General features: G+C 32.0%; 1 pseudogene; it reads left to right on the forward strand.

Moving 5' to 3' along the window:
* The window catches only part of LOC127724929 (heavy metal-binding protein HIP-like), a 40,737-nt pseudogene extending 33,974 nt beyond the window's left edge, over nt 1-6,763 (forward strand).
* Nucleotides 6,764-7,479: the final 716 nt, after the last annotated feature.

Here is a 7,479-nt window from a genome sequence, read left to right on the forward strand (position 1 = left end):
AGATCATAAAGTTTGATGGTCACGCGTGAAGTGCGCTGGTCTGCGCCGAAGTGCGATGAGCTGTTCGATGGTTTGCGATGGTTTATATAACGCGGGATACCTAGATTAAAGTCTACAGATATGCAATTATTATGAGCAGTATATTTGTTTCAATGTCAGTATATAAAGCATTTACTAGTGTTATTGTCTATGAATGTAATAGTTAAAGTTGCCGCGTACTAATTTAGAGATCGTCCTATTTGATGTTTTGCATGTGGAAATTATTCTTGCTTCAACATGTATCTTTCCTTAATTTGTTCCTCTAATGAGATCATCAGTTACCGTTATATAATCATAAGAATAGTTTCACGGTGGACCCGTATGTATTGAGGGAATGACACTTCATCGTACGTAAAAACAAATCTTTCGTATATTTCCCGTTTCACAGTCCTACATGTATATTGAATTTTACCCACAATTCAGAAAGTTGACCAGCGCAGGGTATGCTTAAACCTCTTATTCTAGATGTCAGGTAACTTACTCGTGTTTATGTTGGATTGCTGTCTGATTGACGAATATCCGTCATTTTATATATATATATATAAAACAAACAAATTTAAATTATATATATATATATATATATATATATATATAAAGAAAAGTTAAGTAGAATCCGTATGCTGGTAACATATAAGAAAATTAATAAAAGATAATAACGGTTTCAGTTCATCACTTTTACTAGCGCTTTCACTGCTTTTACAGATCTTCAGGTAATATATATATATTTAAATTTGTTTTTTAGGGATGCATCCAGTTGCACCTTTTCATTTAAAATATATTTCCGTGACGTAATCTCAAAAGATTACTCACTTCAATAAAAAATAAATAAGGGAAATGAAACCTCTTCTCGCATGTTGCACTTGTGTAATTGTTCTCTTCGACAAAATACTGCCTTGAACTCAATTTTGGTATAAATATAAAGAAACCACATTTGGTTCTTAAATGGATATTTTTTAAACACCTAAAGTTAGGTAAAGCCTATCTCTTGATATAGGCTCTTAAATTCGGCAACTTTTAGAGACCGACCGTGCTTGGGCTGTATAGCCAGTCAAGGTCGCTAAACTCTCATTATCCGTTTAGAGATTTTCTGAAAATACGATGGTTACTGTCTCATTAGAAACTAAAACCTTATCAAATATGGTGGCCTTCGGCTGTCATCTGCTCTTTTCGGGTTGTTGTCTCTTTGACATATTCATCATTTCCATTCTCAATTTTAAAATAACTAAAAATATGATAAACAGTTGTCAGATCAATATTCATTTAACAAGCCAGTGCGTTGATACAGGTTATATTCTACTGAATTTACTATATCCGTTATTATTACGTAATTATATAAGTCCCGTGTCCAGGTAAAAATAACAATTTGCGGTTTGTATGTTAGGTGAAAGTGACAACGGGTGGTATGTATACTAAAATGTTTATCGTCTTCCATTATACATGAGGGTATGGATGGGGGTTTATAGAATAGAAAATTGTTGACCAAAAAATAAAGAATACAAAAAATATCCAGACAAATATATAGAAAAGAAAATGATGAGGTACTAGAATATATGGCATAAAGAATGATCGACAAAAGGTATAACGATTAGAAAAAATTGCCTAAAATGATAGAATACAGAAATAATGCATCCCTATTCAGACCCTCATAATCTGACGATAACATTTAGCTCTAGGACAATTATGGGCATGTGATACAGTTTTAGAACCACAGTGATTTTTTTTTACAAAGATATACAAGCTAATTTTTACAAAATCAATTTGTATAAGTAATAAAAATTATATCTTCATGTGCTATATTTAAAAGACAAATGGGTTTGAATTATTCGACATTAAAAAATTTTACTTATAACATTTCGGTTTCTTGGACATTTTTGTCCTTTGAACAGACATCCTTAACTTTTTTGTTTCAAAAGATAAAGATATGCGGATTTCGGTAAAGAGATTAGGAATATCTTCGTTATAAAATTGGGCTCTACATTTGTGTAACAATTCTTTGTTAATATTTAATTTTTGTGAAAAGAAATTGATACAAGAAGAAAAAACGGTATTTTTGTTGTATATCTATCTAGTTAAAAAAAAGTCGGTAATTTCTTCATAAAAGTTGAAACGAATAATCTTCATACAGTATCAAGCAAAATGTCATGTCTAAAATGAGGGGGCCATAACTGATAACACTTTTTCCTTAAAAAAATGAAAAAATAATTATTTGGATAAGAAAATAACCCAGATATTTAGATATATTAGAATAAAAATATTTTTTTAATTTTTTAAAAATCATTTAATATTCATCGGTTTATGATTAAATGAAAAATATAGAAAATTGTTAAGTTGTTTTTAAGGAAGGAAAATAATGTTTGTCCCGAGAAAAAAGCCCCCCCCCCCCCTATAAATGATCATTAATTTACCTAAGTGGGGCTTAAATTTGGAGACCGATCGCGAGGCCTGACTACCATAAACAACAGATAACGAACAGCAAACAGTGGATACACCAATTGATATGTATGAAAGACAACGGTGGACACAAAATGATTGCACTGAATAATTTCAGCTACCATTGAGATCGTTTTTTTTCAAATCTCCTTATCAAATTAGAAATGCATTTTAAAAAACCTTGGGATATCTTTTACAGTTTGGTATTGGAATTGGAATTAAAAATTGCATTTCCCAAAGAGTTTCAGGTAAAACCCCGAGAATCTCACCTCCTAGAAATTTGAAGTGCCAGGATGTTTGAAAATATGTATGAATTTTATTACATACTTGAAATTGTATAAGGAATATAAAAAGATTCAGTATGTTTACTGTACAAACAAACAACAGACACCAAGTGATGGATACAATTGTGGCTTATATTGATTAATTCATTTTTACTGAGAGCAAAATTTGATTGATTGATTATTCAGTGGTTGTTTAAACGTCAAGTGGCAAACATTTCATGCATATTCAGGACGAAAAGTCGTTTCAGAAGTATATTATGAAGTATTTGGTATTACAAATGTTTAAATTTTCACATTATTTGGTAAATTTCATTTTCTTACCTATTTCTAATTAATTTGTACGAATCAGATTTTTCTGACAAATTATATATTTTGCTCTAAATTAACTCATACGATTCTGATAATATAAGGAACATTGTAACTTAAGTAAAAAAAAAAGAGATTATGATTGTTTAATCAGTTGTTATGTAAGTTCGCTCGTGTTAGTCGGATCACTGATTTTCGGCAATATCAAGGAAAAACCGGCACGTTCCAAATATTGTTTAATTCATTTAATGGTGATTCTTTTTCTTTAAAAATTGGAATTTATGTAATAAAAATCTATCTATCTCTACCATAGTATGAAAACAGAGTACAAGTAACACGTCCTTTCTAGTCCTTAGTGGCATATTATAAGTCCTTAGCAGTGTTTAGACGTACAGGCAGAAAACAGTCGAAGGCCACCAATGGGTAGAAAATCCCGCACCGAAGGCGTTTTTCAGCTGGTCCCTAAACAAAAATAAATTTTAGTTCAGTGATAATGGACATCATACTAAACTTCGAAACATACACATATTTCCTAAATTTCGGAACGTAAACATATGATAATTAATTAGTTAAGGTTACAAATTTAGGCAAATAAAAAGAAGGGGGGGGGGGGGGAGGGTCAATACATTTGAATGGGGACATATGGTTAAAACCACCCCTTTTATCCTGGGTTGAGAACCCTCTTTTTAAAAATGGCTGGAATCGCCACTCTTTAAAACGTAGCAATTTATAAATTATTTATATTAAGTAGAATTATAAAATCGATGAGTTTTATAATTTGACAACACTCATTGATATTGGAAATACTATACAACAATTAATTTATTTAATACATGGAATGTTTAGTAAAACTGTCGACCAATCAACACAGAAAGCGAGATATCTAAAATTTGTATACCCTTATAGATTTTCATTATCATACATCAATTTTAAATGCAATTCCGAAATAAAATGGCTTTGAGAACCGTGTATTAAGCGCTTATCGTTCATTCGTCAATGAATCATTCACCGTGCGTGTATCGTGCGTGTATCGTGTGTTCATCATTCATCGTGCATCGTGCGTGTATCGTGCGTTCATCATTCATCATTCATTTTTCGTTAATCCTCCGTGTAACGATCATCGCTCATCGTGCGTGTATCGTGTATCGTGCATTCACCGTGCGTGTATCGTGCGTGTGGTCAGTTTGAATTTTAGAAGGTCTGTATACTGACAACCTTGACATCACGTGTTAGCTGTCATAAGTCCTGTATGAGGAATGCTAGTCTAATGAAGAGTATTCAGTACTAGTCGAAACAGGTGGAAGCCAATGACAAGAGGTGTGATTGTGATCAAAGGAGTTTGTTTAAATATAAAAATAATTCTACTCTTAAAATGGGAAGAACCAATAATACCTCAACTCCACCAATTGTTCATATGTCTATCCCAAGTTAGGAATCTAATTTCATGACGGTATTTTGAAATATTTTTAAAAGATTAATATTGTCATATTGGATAATTTATTTTTCAGTTTAATTCTAAATAGTCTTTGTCAACTTTAAGAGAGAGAGAGAGAGAGAGAGAGAGAGAGAGAGAGAGAGAGAGAAGAGAGAGAGAGAGAGAGAGAGAGAGAGAGAGAGAGAGAGAGAGAGAGAGAGAGAGAGAGAGAGAGACCTGTCTATAGTTGTAGACTGCATACGACCTCTGTATTTTGTATTATGTTCGAAGTAACACGTCAAACATAACTGGTGGTTTTCTCCGGGCACTCCGGCTTCCTCACCAATAAAAACTGGCCGCCACGAAATAGACCAAAAGCGGTGTTTAAAGCGTTAAAACACCAAAAATCAAAAATCAAATCAAACCTAACTGTTAATACGTTTTACGGAGATGACAATTTTGAAGCAAACTACCGGGAAAAAATGACAAAAATCTCTTTACAGGCAATTTCTTAGAAATTACCCGACATTTTAAAGGGATAGTTATCAAACAAATTATACCCCTCAATCAGGACAAATTTAAGTTTTTCTCTCTCAAATTTATAAATTAAAATCTTCAAATTCATAATGTGATGATATAGTTTAAAAAGAAATTTTACTATTTCTACTTTTAGATAGATTTTGGAAATTTTGGTTTTCCGGTATTTAATTCGCAAGATTTGCGGAACCTTGGTAATGGTGCTATAGTTGTAAACAACACAGTAACTACCAACCTCGTAGAAGGGGTATAATCAGTCAACTGGTGTGTTCACTGCACCCGTAGAAGGACTTTACTACTTTGCCTGGACAGTTATTACCCAAAAAGGCAAGAATTTCTATACACAATTAAAAACCAAAACCAATTGTTCAGAGAACAATTGAAGGTCTTTCCACAAAAAAACATGTATTTTAATATGAAAATAGTAAAATTCGGTTTAAAATGTCATTTCCAGCGTCAAATGATAGCTTGTGGTACGCTGATTCCAAAAATATATGGTTTCTATACAATATTTTTTAAATAAGGGAGATAATTTGTTACTTCCGGTTTGAAAAAATGTTACTTCCGGTATTATTCAAACGTTTAAATGGCACTGATACCAAAAATATCTGGTTCTATAAACTTTTGCATTAATTAAGTACAAAAAAAAACTACTTCCGGTTTAAACAAGGTCACTTCCGGTTGGTTTTTCTAAGGTTAAACGGCTTCAAACCTCATGCAAAAAGACCCATGGATTTATCATGTATACATATGAGGTAAAAGCCAAGTTAAAAATCTAGAACGTGAATTTAACCTATGACCTTGAGCTCAATTTCAAGGTCATCAACCAAGGACCTCAAATCAAAAGACCCTAGGTCTTAATTATATTTGGTTCATGAGTTATATCACCATATGCATATTTTTAAATAAAAGAGGGGAGAAAACTCTAATTTGATGTAAGCGTACCCTTTAAACCGATATGTATGTGTTACGACATGTCGCAACTAACAATTAAGTAAAAATATGTTGTCGATATCTTATATCGTGTTTGAAAAGAGGTGAAAATAAGCCAAAATCCAAATTTAAAAATGACCTTGACCTTTGACCTAGACCCTATTTTCTTTTTTTTTTTTGGACCAAGGACTTCAAATCAAAAGACCCTAGGTCCCTATCACTTATGGTTTACCAATTACAATTACATTTTACTTATTTTAAATACAGAAGGGGAAATAACTCTCATATGGAGTTTCCGGACCGCTTCGGTCAAAATTATTCTTAAGATCCTGAGGATATAACGAACAAATTGGTGACATAAGTTTGTCATAATCTTTTACGGTTGCGAAGGAGATGCGTACACAAGAAAAATAGTGTTTGGGGAGATAAGTCTTACAATAAAAAGTGTTCGGTTAAACAGGGTCAGTTTCAAAGTCGCAATAACTGTTCGATATCGTATGCAAAAAATCTAAGCGACATCTTGCGAAACAAAAAAGCACCGTCAGAAAAAAAGTGGCGGAAGAAGAAAAAAATAATAATCAGAAGAAAACCAATAGGTCTTTCCACAGAAAAGTGGAAAGACCTAATTAAAACTGAACGACATCGTTGTAGCAAGGAATCATGCTGCAGCAGCAGGCATGTCTACACAAATGCCATCTAGCCAGAGTGCCGTTAAACAGATAACGAAAAATGACTAGTGTCTATCAGGATTCATAGCCAATGTGTATACATGTTTATGATAGGAGATAAGTGGTCAACATTTAGTGGCTTCAAAATATGAATGAAATAAATTAAATCTTAAAAATAACTAAGTTCATTTACTTCTTATCTATAGACATCTCAGGAACATGTGTTTCCAATATATTTAAATCATGGATAAATAAATGTAGCACAATTAACTATTATTGAAAAAATCCACACTCAATCAAAAAAAAATCATATAAATATATATGTTCTGGACCTTATGAGTCTTGACCATATGCGTATTTACTCATATGGTCCCGACCATATGCGTATGGTCCGGTTAATGAATACGATAAACGTTGAAAAGGCATCCCATAAATTAAGAGTTTCAAAAAATGAAAGTTTTACTTTTTCAATAATATTGTAATCATTGTTACATGTTTAACGGAATAAAGTAAATTTTACTTAAAAGTAAGAATTATAGTAAAATCATTTTTACATGGTCATTATTGACTTGTCCTTAAATTTGTACGAAACGCAAAATGTCGACTTATGGAAATAACTTTAAGAAATATATAAATGAACTGTTAAACAAGAAGTCAATTGCTCAACTCACAGAAACGTTGGTCATTGAAAACTGCCTTTTTTTTAAATTTATTTTGGTGTTTTTATTAAATCAAAATGTCTTAAATATTTCAAATGGTTTTTATTTATTAGATGTGTTCTTGCTCCTATTTATACGATCTTACAATAACAGAAAAATCGTATGAATATGAGAAAGAATAATTCAAAAACTAAGAAAAAATAAACACA

Source organism: Mytilus californianus, unplaced genomic scaffold (genome assembly GCF_021869535.1).
Source record: "Mytilus californianus isolate M0D057914Y unplaced genomic scaffold, xbMytCali1.0.p SCAF_14, whole genome shotgun sequence".
Taxonomy (NCBI): domain Eukaryota; kingdom Metazoa; phylum Mollusca; class Bivalvia; order Mytilida; family Mytilidae; genus Mytilus; species Mytilus californianus.